Source organism: Quercus lobata, chromosome 2, assembly GCF_001633185.2.
Source record: "Quercus lobata isolate SW786 chromosome 2, ValleyOak3.0 Primary Assembly, whole genome shotgun sequence".
Lineage (NCBI taxonomy): Eukaryota > Viridiplantae > Streptophyta > Magnoliopsida > Fagales > Fagaceae > Quercus > Quercus lobata.
This window is the reverse complement of record NC_044905.1, coordinates 85,537,570-85,551,091: the sequence shown is the minus strand read 5'-3', so window position 1 is coordinate 85,551,091 and position 13,522 is coordinate 85,537,570. Positions and strand designations below refer to the sequence as shown.

The window sequence follows — 13,522 nt, the reverse complement described above, 5'->3', positions numbered from 1 at the left end:
TCAACAGGAAGAAGGGTCTGCATCTATCCGCAGACCAGGAGATAAACCGGTTCAAGGCAGCAGTCATTTCGATTAGTTTCTGAACTTCCTTTAGATTCCGAGGTGGTTATAGATTGTTTATTGCCTTAATCTGGTCGGGATTAACCTCGATCCCCCAGTGAGTCACCATATAGCCTAGAAACTTGTCTAATCCCACACCAAAAGAGCACTTGGAAGCGTTAAGGCGTAGCTTGTGTTTCCTCAAAATTTCAAAAATGTTTCCGAGGTCTCCCACATGCTCAGACACCGCCTTGCTCTTCACCACCATGTCGTCTATATAGACCTCAATACTTTTGCCCAACTGCGGCTCAAACATCTTAGTCATCATCCTTTGATAGGTAGATCCCGCATTTTTCAAGCCAAAAGGCATTACTTTGTAATAGTAGTTTCTAGTGGGAGTGACAAAGGTTGTCTTCTTCTGATCATCCAAGACTAGTGGTATTTGATGGTATCCTTGAAAGGCATCTAAGAAACTCATTCGAGGATGACCAACAATGGCATCCACCAGCTGGTCTATTCGAGGCATAGGGAAGAGATCTTTTGGGCAAGCCTTGTTTAAATCCATAAAATCCACACATACTCGTCATTTCTCATTCTTTTTCTTCACTACCACAATATTGGCCAACTATTCAGGATAGAAAACTTCATTAATAGCCTCTGTATGCTTAAGCTTTGTCACCTCATCTTTGACAGCATCAAAATGATCTCTAGATGAGCGCCGAGGAGGTTGTTTTTTGGGGGTAATAGATGGATTGACATTCAAATGGTGGCAAATGAAGTTTGGGTCCACCCCCGGAGCTTCATAAGCACTCCTCGTGAATACATCCACATTTTTTCTAAGGAATTCAATTAGCTCTTCTCTATCTTGGGGAGGTAGCTGGGAGTTGACCTGGAAGAACTTCTCCAGATCATCGCCAACAATGACATTTTCTAAATCTTCGCACTTCACTTCCTTGGTTAATCCATTATTGGACAATACCGAAGTTTTTGATTGCTATAAGTCCCTTTCAGTAGAGGCCGAGGACTCAGCATTAGGCCTATGTAAGATGGCAGCCACCATGCACTGCCTAGCCATGGACTGATTCCCCACAATCTCTTTAACCTGGCCATCAGACAGATACTTCACCTTCTGGTGCAGGGTAGAAAAGACGGCTTCTAAGGCATAAAGCCAAGGTCTAGCCACAATAGCCGAGTAAGGTGAATAAGCATCCACCACAATGAAGTCCACTTCCACCACGTCCGAACCGGTCTGTATGGACAGTCTAATCTGACCTCTTAAAGTAACAGCCTTCCCCTTGAAACTTACTAGAAGAGAATCATATGCCGTTAGGTTCTTGGGTTTCAAATTCAGCCCCTTGTATAAGTCGGGGTACATTATCTCCACAGCACTTCCCTGGTCTACCAACACTCTCTTAACATCATACCTCCCTATCCTGAGTGTGACCACCAAAGTATCATTATGGGGTTAGATAGTTCCGATCTTATCGTCGGTCGGGAAGCCCAGAACCAGCGGGGCCTCTATTCTGACTCTTTTTGGCTCTGAATTGCTGTCTTCGGTGGATAGCCAAGCCACAGACATTACTCTGGAGAGACAAGAACCGATCCTACCAAGGGCAGCGAAGATGACATTGATCATTCCTAGAAGAGGTCTTGAAGAAGTATCTCTCCAGGGATCCGAACCTGTCTACCCCACTTGGCCACTAGAATGGTGCAGTAGCTGCTTCAACTTCCCTTCTAGGACCAACTGGTCCAGATGGTCCCACAAATTCCTGCAGTTTTTTGTAGTGTGCCTCTAGTCCTGATGATATTGGCAATAAAGGCTCTAGTTGCGTCTCATGAGGTTTCAAGCCATCTTGTTCGGCCATTTGAAGAACGACTCATTCTTAATCTTCGCTAGAACCTAATGCGTCAGTTCTCAGAATACTGCATTAACGGTCTGGGTGTTGGTAGACCCCGATTATCCAGCAAAATCTCTCCAAGGTCGGTTGTTATTGAATTGGTCCGACCTGAAATCCCTCTTCTCTTGAGAGATAACCTTAGCCTTTCCTTTACCTAGTTGTTAGTCTTCCTTAACCCTTTTATACTTGTCAATCTGGTCCATGAGTTGACGCAGGCTGGTGACAGGCTTTCCTATTAAGGACTTCCTTAAACCATGCTCGGTTGGGAGGCCACTCTTGAAAGTACTGATGGCGACGTCATCAAATTCACCATCTATCTCATTATATGTCTCCCAATACCTGTCCAAATATGCTTTCAGGATCTCCCCTTCTTGCATGGACAAAGATAGTAAGGAGTCCAAGAGCCGAAAGACCCTGGTACATGTAATAAAACGAGAGTCAAATGCCCGAGTAAGCTCCTTCAAGGAACCTATGGAATCTGTCCTCAGGTTGTCGAATCATCTCATCGCCACGGGTCCCAAACTGGATGGGAACACCTTGCACATCAAGGTTTCGTCCTTAGAATAGACAGCCATTCTCTGACTGAAATGGCTCACATATTCTACTGGGTCCGTTCGCCCATTGTAGATGGTGAATGTTGGCTGATGGAAACGTCGAGGAATAGTTGCCCTTTCAATCTTATGCGTGAAGGGCGACTTAGAAATATGGTTCAAGGCTTTGCTCATCGCATCATTTCCCAGCCCTCTGTGAGTTGGGCTCTTGCATCTGTGTTCACAGTGGTGCTCCTCTTCATATGGGAATGATTCACTAAGAGGAGTCATTGATCTACGTCGATAACCGCTATCCTTCTCATCGTTGGAAGAGGAATCAGACGGTGTGGGAGTTCATTTTCATTGTGCATGGCATAACTTCTTCTTTAGATGGTCGATTTCCCTTTGCATGGCTTTATTATGCTGCTCTTGAGAGACGTGACTCCCAACTCGAAAGTGGCTTTTGCTTGTATGCGTAGTATGCACGATGTCCTCTTGATCTCTCCTATGCTTAAAGTTAGCGAAAGGATTTTCACATTGAGATGTTATGGATTCTGCTTGGTGTGAACCTGAACCTACCATAGTTGACCATTGTTTTCACTATTACACAAGTTCTTCCCACAGACAGCGCCAATTGTAGGAACACGGTTTACAGCCCAAGCCCAAAATGTGTGGGATCTTGTCCCAATGAGCCTAATGCAATAAATTTGGAGAGAGTGGGTCGAAGAACTAGACCCTAATAAATTTGACAATGGCTAGTATGAATTTGGAAGATGATTAAGCAAGAACAAAGAAGGTAAAGTTGAACGACTTCACCGTTCGAGGAGATCAAACTTATATAAATTGGTTACAATTGAATACAAGAACAATTTAGATGGATACAGTGTTCTCTCTCTTTCTTTTCCAATCCTTTCCTCATAGAGGGTCTTTCACATTATATATCTCCCTTTTGACCATCTTCATCCTACACTTGTTGATCATCTAAGCCTTTAAGTACTTGTCCCATCAGACACCCTCTTTGGTTTTCTGTGAGTTGTGGTAGCCAAGGCAGTGCTCTTCAGAGGTCTTCTCCACATAAATGCGATAAAAAAAGTAGCTGCAGTGCATTTAATACGGTGGTGGCAGCTTTCCCTTAAATATTTTTGAGTTTCTTTCATTCTCGTATGTTCATGAGGCATGTCCCTATCGTTGGAGCTTCTTATAGGGTCACTCTAATTGCTGGGGTACATACTTGAACTACATTCATCATATCCGAGGAGGAGTTCCTCCTCGGACCACCTTCTATTCGTTTCTTACGCATGAGACTTTAAATTGGAATTTCTAATAACTATTTGTTCCTCCTCGGATCATCCAACATCCTTGGACAAAGCCCAAGGCCCAATGCATGATTCTAGGCCCTTAACCCTACAGGATCAATTTTAGATTTTATTTGTATCATAAAATAAAGATATAAATCATTTGATTTTTAAAATACATAGAGATTTACATTAATCAAAAGAGACATTAATTTTAAGAATTTTGATAATTGTATCATAAAAAGTTAATCTCATTCGTATAAGATCGTGACAAATCCCAGTCCAATATTTTATTATTTTATTTTGACCTATAACTTACACCTCAATAGTTGTGAATATATTATAATAACAACAAAATGTCACGACATTTTTTAGTTGTGCTAGATCTTGGTATAATATTTTATTATTTTATTTCGACCCATAAGGATTTGACACATGCGTCACAACATTTTCATAATATCTCTATGTATACATTGTACTTAATTACAATGTAAATTTATATTGTAGACACAAAAAAATTGGCAAATTTTGTACATATTTACAAAATTTGTACAATATTTACCATTTTTTGTGCAAATGTGTATAATATTAACCACTTTTGTGTATTTACAATGTAAACTTGCATTGCAAGTACAAAGTAAACATATAAAGATCTTAAAAATAAAAAAAAATAAAAAAAAACAAAACAAAAACAAAACTCAAACCAATTGGCATACTTGAAGGGGAAAAAAAGAAAATAAAAGAAAATAAAAAATGCACCTCACTAATTGAATAAACCAAAAAAACACTATTCATGAGCCTTTGGCTCTTTTTATATAGTTAATAGATATGCCAGCTTACATAAATATTAAAAAAAACACACACACACACACACACACACAAATAGATAACTAGAGGGGGAAAAAAAACTTTAGGCACTATAGAATTTAATGTTAAAATGTTGTGGACTTAGCATTTTTTATTTGATCTATAAGAAATTGAGATCTCAACAATTGTGAAAATATTGTGACAACAATAAGTGTTGTAACATTTTTTCAAAATATTTATTTTTAGTTGTGGTTGGTCCCAGTCTCATATTTTATTATTTTATTTTGGTTTGTAAGAAATTGACACGTTAATGATTGTGAAATTTGTTATGTCAGTATAACAATATATATACCAACTTACATAAATATTTAAAAGAAAAAAAAACACAAACCGATTACTGAAAAAGAAATTAATAAATAAATAAACTTTAGGCACTGTAGCTACCGTGCCAATTGAATAAATCAAAAGCACTGCACAATAAGTGTTGTAACATTTTCTCAAAACATTTATTTTTAGTTGTAGTTGGTCACAGTCTCATATTTTATTATTTTATTTCAATTTGTAAGAAATTGACATGTCAATAATTGTGAAATATTGTGAAATTTGTTGTGTCAGTATAACAATATATATATCAGCTTACATAAATATTTAAAAGAAAAAAAAAAAACTTGTAGCTACAGTGCCACTTGGCATTGTAGTTATTGTTCAAAACTTGAAAAAAAAAAAAAAAAAAAAGTGGCTCACGGAACCAAATCACTGTAGCTAAAGTGCTTTAGCGTATTCGCGCAAGTCAATAATTGTGAAAATATTGTGAAAATTATTGTGTTAGTATAACAATATATATATATATATATCAGCTTACATAAATATTTAAAAGAAAAAAAAAACACAAACCGATTACTGAAAAAAACAAAAAACAAAAAACAAAAACAAAACTGTAGCTATTGTAGCTACAGTGTCACTTGGCACTGTAGTTACTGTTCAAAACTTGGAAAAAGGAAAAAAAAAAAAAAGTGGCTCACGAAACCAAAGCACTGTAGCTACAGTGATTTAGTGCATTCGCGCTTATATATATATATATATATAGTTAGGGCAGCACGTGCAAGACACGTGTTAACCATAGAAAAAAAAGTGGTGATTAGGATCCATTCTAAATTTTATTTGTATTACAAAATAAAAATATAAATCATTTGATTTTTAAAATACATAAAGATTTACATTAATCAAAAGAGACATTAATTTTAAGAATTTTGATAATTATGTCATAAAAAGCTAATCTCATTCGAATTAGACCGTGACGGATCCCATTTCAATATTTTATTATTTTATTTTTACCTATAACTTACACCTCATTAGTTATGAATATATTGTAATAACAACAATATGTTACAACATTTTTAGTTGTGCTAGATCTCGGTATGGTATTTTATTATTTTATTTTAATTTATTTTGACTCATAAGGAATTGATACATGCGTCACAACATTTTCACAATATCTCTATGTATACATTGTACTTAATTACAATGTAATTTTATATTATAGACACAAAAAAATTGTCAAATTTTGTACACATTTACAAAATTTGTATAATATTTACCATTTTTTGTGCAAATGTGTATAATATTAACCATTTTTGTGTATTTACAATGTAAACTTGCATTGCAAGTACAAAGTAAACATATAAAGATCTTAAAAAAACAAAAAACAAAAATAAAAACAAAGCTCAAACCAATTGGCATACTTGAAAAAAAAAGGAAAAAAGAAAAACAAAAAGTGCACCTCACTAATTGAATAAACCAATAAAATACTATTCATGAGCCTTTGGCTCCTTTTATATAGTTAATAGATATGTCAACTTACATAAATATTTAAAAGGAAAAAAAAAAAAAAACTTTAGGCACTGTAGAAATTAATGTTAAAATGTTGTAGACTTAGCATTTTTTTTATTTGATCTATAAAAAATTGAGATCTTAACAATTGTGAAGAAGTTTTGATTCGTTTTATGTTATAATTTCAAATAAAAATGTGTTTTTTTAACGTCAAAAGGTGAGGTGGGTAACAGAGAGCAAACGGAATGAAGTACAGGTGGACAAAATTTTAAGTTTTAAACCACGGGTAAGCAAAGTGTAAATAGGCCAAACTACAGGTGAGTTTACTGTAATTATCTCTAAAGCTTTTACGATATAAAATGGTAGAACAATAGAAAATGGTGAGAAGATAGAAAAGTGAGAGAATAAAAAATATTTTAATTTCCCTCATTTTTGTTTGGTTGGGAGTGAAAAAGTTGAGGAATGGAAAAAGTGATTTTATATAAATTTACTCATATACCAGTATTAAAAAATGATACCCAATTAAAACAAAAAAAGTGACAAGCAACCCAAAAAAAAAAAAAAGCAATCACCCAAATTTATTAAAAAAAAAAAATCATGTCTAGTTAAAAAAAAAAAAAAAAAACAAAAACAAAACAAAGCACCACACCACAGCCCAGGAAATCAAAAGAAAAAAGGAAAAAAAGAAAAAGAAAAAAAAGATGCACTATCCCAACAAAAAAAGAAGCATATGGAGAGAAAACACTTGGGCACTACACCATCATTTTCCCCTCTCCCTCTCCCCCCCTCCCAACTAAACATCCTTCAAAAAGTTTTTCCTCTCAAAATCCACTCTACCAAACACACTCTAATTGAAAAATTCTTTGAGATTACGAGTAATTGACAAATACAGTGAATGTCAGTGAGTAATGCTTTAAAAATATGGGTTTCTAAAATATGAACAATAAATTATAGAGGTTTTTTTTTTCCTAATGACTCCAAATTCCAACTTTAACTATTAAACTGTTTTTAGGACTTCAAGTTTCAAAGACTATCTTAAAGTTTCTTAGCGAAATTGGCAAACGTCTGACGGTTTTACTAAAAAAAATGCCTCTTAAATCTCTTCTTTTATGGTGCTAACGTACTACTTGATTCACCCTTCAAATCCATCTTGAATTGATTTTTTTTTTAAGAAAAAAAATTGCATCTTGAATTGAGTTATTATCGTTAATGAAAATAGAATAATGATTATTTTCATTCTTTTTCTTCTCAAAAAAAAAAAAAAAAAATGCTGGTGCACCTTTTTGAATAAGACGAAAATCAAACACGTAAAGGTCCAAAAAAAACGTAAAGGTCAAAGAAAATTTTCGCACGACTTTTCCGAATGGAATAAAATTCAATGGACTAGTCAAATTACATTTTTCGAACCAACTAGAAATGCATCACAATTTCAGATGCACATTGCTATACAAGTTCCACATATTACATTCCTCTCGAGACATGAAAATACATATTAGATTAGTCGGTGTCTAAGCCCAACTAAAATTTTGACATTATCAAATTAGAAAATTGCAAAATGGACAAATAATTAATATTAATTCATTTCTTTATTACTTTATATTACACAAGAATCAAAGCAGTGTAAAATTGCTCCAAGATCTCCTTTTTTTTTTTTTTTTTGATACACAAGATCTCTATATTGAATACTAGGAGAAAGTACATAAAGAATTTCTATTAATTATCCTAATTAACGACACAAAATTTAAATAAATAAATAAATAAAATCAATGGAAGAGGTATGTGATTGCAAGGGCCAGGAGTAGAAGGAAGTAAGCAATCCCTTGATCTATTGCTGCGCCTGCATCAAACAAGAACAAAAAAGAATTAATTATCACCAATCTGGTAAACCCCAAAAATCAAGCATAGAAATTTGTTTCCCAAAAATAAAGATTTGTAGAGTTAGCAATTACCATCGCTGGTTGGGCCCTGGGGTGCAGGAGAAGGAGCCAAGGACTGCGCATGGCTGAGTCGCAAAAGTGCCAAGAACATGAAGCCAATGACTGGGAGGGCGTACAATCTCATGGAATTCATTTTCAATTGGGAATTGGAGAAGAATAAATGGGAGATGAATAAAGACTTTTTTGGAGTAATTGGGAGGAATTCAAAGACTTTTTATTTTGAGAGGAAAAGTGGGCAATAGGGTGATATTTATAGGGTGGGTTTGGGGTGAAATAGAAGAAGAGTTAGGAGCTAGGGCCTAGGAGCATGTGCATCTTCTAAGAAGGTGAATTTTGAGTGTGAGTGAGTGTTGGGTGAAGGAACGCGTGATAAACGCGAGAGATTTGACTCGGTTGGCGGCTCATGGACTCGGACTCGAACACGACTTTCCATTTGGATGACTAGGATGTTGCCCCGTGGCGTTTAAGTTTCGTTTCTGATGGGAATTTTCTTTTCCTTTTCTCTAGAACCACTTTGACAGCTCATGATTTTCATTTTCTTTCTCGTATATTTATTATTATTAAAATTTTAATGGGTTGGCAACGGCATTATAATTTTCAGATTCTTTGCTTGTGAAAACACGTGGGGTTGGAGTCATTTGAAAGGCGTGAAATCTTCGGTTCAGTTCATTTTGATTTTGTTTTTTTTTGGGAAAGTGATTAATTCAGGCATTTACAATGAAAGTCCCGTGTGAATCTTCCAACAACAGCCACAACTTGGATAAGTACGTAGAAGGGGTTCATGTATCAGATAAACAATGATTTCAAGTGTTCCTTTAGAATTTATATTAGTTTTTTTTTTTTTTTATCATATTTATTTCTGAATTGAAATTCTATTTAATTAATTATTAAAAGTTGGTAAAAATACGGTTATATTTTTTGCTTTTTTTTAAAAAAAAAAATGAAGCTCTAAAATTGTACACATAAAATCTTCTCAAAAAGAAAAAATCGTACACATAAAAAATTAAAAAAAAGTCCAAACTCACCTCAACATAACGATTTTAATTTTCTTTTTGATATTGCTTTGCAGGGGGTTTTTCTAGGACTAGGACTACCAAAGAAATTAGTGACGATGACCTTTTAAGTGGGATGTGTATTATGTTTTTTTTTTTTTTCTGAATTTTTTTATCTTATTTGTTTATATATGATTTCTTTTTTTTTTTCCCCCCAAAATATAACTATATATTTATTCAATTTTAGCAAATAAATCAATCCAAATTGACAATTACACATAACCACCCCGGGAAAGTGCAGGTAGCAATGCAAGATGTGAACATGTTGGTCCTTGTCAAAGCAGGTATCCTGTAAAAGTCAAATTGGAAGGTCAAAAAGACTGAGGTATTTGATTATGTAATGTTTTAGAATAGTCTATTCTTCAAAAATAAATAAATAAATAAGAAAGAAAGAGAATGGTCTAAAGTGGAGAGCCCCTAACTAAAATTAAAGTGTCATGTGCCAAATTTCGCTGGGAGATCAAGAATACTTAGAAAAGTACATGTACGGTTCCACTTCCACATCTAATAAAGAACGAAGTAGTTTTAGGTTACCCAGCAAAACCAAAAAAAATCAACAACAGTAATTTTAGCCAACACTGTCTATTCCTCCCTCACTCACTTGATGGCGTTATCCAATTTTAAATTGTTTCGTAAAATAGGGTTTGATTTTTCCTTTCCTACTTATTGGGGGAACATTTATCATTTATGATCTCCCCAAGATTTTGATTGATGCACTTATTATTATTTTGATGCAATATTATTATTATTCTTTTACCGAACAAATCATTGTATTTTAGGAATAGGGAACAAGAATTAGAAGAGTAGAAATTAGAGATGGCAAAATTGAACACGGCCTGCGAACTCGACATGACACGACACGACACGAAATTTATAAATTATGGATTGAGGCCTAACGGGTTCGTGTTATATTCGGATTGACATTGCAGACCCGTTTAATAAACGGGTTAGGTTAGTGTTGAACACATGAAATCTGTTTGACACATCTGACACATTTACCAATAAATGACATTTTACCAATATATCATTCAAACTCTAGGTATATAAATTTATTAGTTGTTATGGTTTATTTTCTTTGACATATTGTGATTGATTATTTGTAATATTGAGATATGCTTTAGTTTTGAATGATTATCTGTGATGCAGTTATTCGTTAGTTCTGAATTTTATATTAAAAATATTTATTTGTTTGTTTTTTCATAAATTTTTATTTTATTTTGATAAAATCTGATAAACAGATCGAGACGCTTGACCCGTTTAATAAATAGGCCGTGTTAGGATTGAGGAATCTTGACCCGTTTAATAAACATGTCAGGTTAATGTTGACCTATATAGTCGAATACTCATGAGTTGACATGACACGAATTCAGCACGTGAACACGAATTGTCACTCCTAGTAGACATGGGCATGGGCATTGACCAGTTACTTGCATAGGCCCATTAGGCAAGTAATCTAGTATTACAAAATTTGTTTTATTCCTAATATGTTTGTAGTTAGAAAGCGACACGGTAGAGGCTCTAATATTTTACTAGTTGGTTTTGACTAATTTTTTCATAGTTACTTTACACATTTTACATTAATGTCTACCTACATAACAAATTCCATAATTTTTTTTAACACTGTTGAGTAATAGATTATGATTAGTATATAATAAAAGTGATGTCAATAATAGTTCCATATAAAAGTGATATTACAACACTAATTACAATCTATCACCTATGATGTTATGGAAAAAATTATAAAAGTTGTTCTGTCTACAACATTGTTGCATAAGAGTGAACAGTTACAATTACCATTTACCTACCTACTTTTTCAAATACATTTTTCAACAGATTCTTTGTTCTTTCTCTATCTCATTTAAATATTAGTTGATATAATAGTATGAGAGAGAAAAAAAATCAAGAAAAAATAGAAAGAATTGAGATAATAGTAGTTGCTGTAATTCTTTTTTAATAAAAAAAAATCCAATTCCTAATGTATAGTAGCCCATTAGACTTGATGAGCTACTATTCATGAGCTAACAAAAATTTGTGATTCAAAGAAACCATTGGAGACCATTTTTTTGGGTTTCATTATCTATTGTAGAGATTATTTTGCTTTTACATATGCTGTTAGAGATGCTTTTAGAGCATATCTCCAGCAGATTCTCTAAATTTTTGTACTATTTGGAGAGTACAAACAGTAGATTCTCCAATGGTCTCTCTCTATCCTTTCTCTATCTAGTGGCGGAGTTAGGAATTTATCTTTGGGGAGCCCATATATAATTTTTTTGTTTGTTTGTATGAAATGTAAAATAGTAATGTGCAATACTTCATAACTCAATATATGCTATAAACAAAAATTTATTTAATTAAAATTAAACAATCATGAGACAAGATTGACAAAACAATTAAATATCTTTAATCAACTATGAAATGGGCAAAGTCGCAAAACATACAATAACATAAAAGTTAAACATTTTTTTCAAAATTGTAACCTACGCTCTTTAAGAAATCTAAAGTCATAAAGTATTGAGTCAGTAGTGAAGTTCTCAGCAATTTCCCTTTCAATGTAGACAACTAAGTTATCTGAGAGAAACTCATCCTCCATTTTGTTGCGCAGTCTTGTTTTAACAATTTTCATAGCTAGAAAGGCTCACTCGCTAGTTACTGTGGACATTGGAGGAGTCAAAATAAGGCGGATTAATCGATCAATAAGAGGATATACCTGTGACTTTTCTGTCTCTACTAACCTTCGACATAATTTTGCTATAGATGACAAATTCTGAAACTTCGAATGATTTTGCACATCATGCTCAAATAACTTCAATTGAATTTTCAAACCAGTCCTATCATGCTCAGAAAAATCAAGAGGATAATATTTCTCAACAAGACGACATATGTCATCCACATTAAAGGATTTGTAAGCATCCTTTGGATCCAAAGCTAAGCAAAGTGTCAAGAGTTCTATTGATTGTTCACCAAACCTATTGTCAAGCTCTTGCAATTGAACATCTATTGTAGCATTAAATATATCAAAATGATAATGATGCTCATTGTAACATGATCCCTTTTCTTATGACCTCTACCTTTAGCAAATGAAGCACTTAGATCTAGAATATCATTTCTAATATTTTGGAGAATCCTATGACATTCTCAAGAAAATTATCCCAGCCATCTACTCTTAAATTTTGGATGAGTGCCTTTATTGCTGAAACTAAATTTTGGGCATTTGAGATGTCTAGAGATTTCTGCTGCAAAGCTTGACAAAGAATATCAGTAATACCCATGATTTCCTTCGTTAGATGTAAACTAAATATAAACTCAAATGAATCAATCATTTCATGAGCTACATTTGCATCTCCATGTTGCAAGTAGGTGGACCCGTCTTCCTTTATATTTTCAAGCACCAAACAAGTTGGACCAAACATCCTCATTAAGCTACAAATAGAATTAAAATGAGATCCCCAACGAGAATCACCAGCCTGTTTTAGAGTCCCAATTTGGTTTGCTTCTGTTCCCATTTCAAGTTCATCAATAGCTAACATTCTAGCAATTTCTATAGCTTAAGCAGCTCTTAGTTCATCATTACATTTACATGAAGAACCAACTGTAGTGATAATGAAATTTAAATTCAAGAATAATTCATGGATAGGGATTACCTCTCTTGATGCAGAAACTAATGCTAATTGTAACCGATGAGCAAAGTAATGCACATAGTATGCATGAGGACAATCATTAAGAACTAAGGCTTGCAATTCTTTCCATTGTATGCATACTATGTGCACATAGTATGCACACATGTTGCTAGCACCGTCATATCCTTGTCCACGAATATTTTGAATGTCAAGACAGTGACGTGAAAGAATAGTATATATTTTGTTCTTTAGAGTCAATGCAGTAGTGTCTTTAACATGAGAGAAAAAAAAAAGTTCTTGTATAAAGCTCTCATTGTCAGCAAATCTCAAAACAAGAGCCATTTGCTCTCTCTTTGACTCATCACGTGACTCATCAACAATAATACAAAATTTGGAATCCCCAATGTCTTCACAAATCTTACTCCACACTTTACTTGCAATAACATGCAGAATCTCCTTCTGAATTGTAGGCGAAGTGTACTTAGCAGATTTAGGAGCATTTTCCAAAACAACTTGT

At 34.0% G+C, this 13,522-nt stretch overlaps 1 long non-coding RNA gene across 1 annotated transcript; it reads right to left on the bottom strand.

The window, feature by feature from the left end:
- Positions 1 to 7,947: 7,947 nt before the first annotated feature.
- Positions 7,948 to 8,662, bottom strand: LOC115978416. The gene is made up of 2 exons (XR_004088707.1): positions 8,349 to 8,662; positions 7,948 to 8,236 (listed from the first exon to the last, which is right to left on the bottom strand). It is a non-coding gene; the product is annotated as an uncharacterized LOC115978416 (long non-coding RNA).
- Positions 8,663 to 13,522: the final 4,860 nt, after the last annotated feature.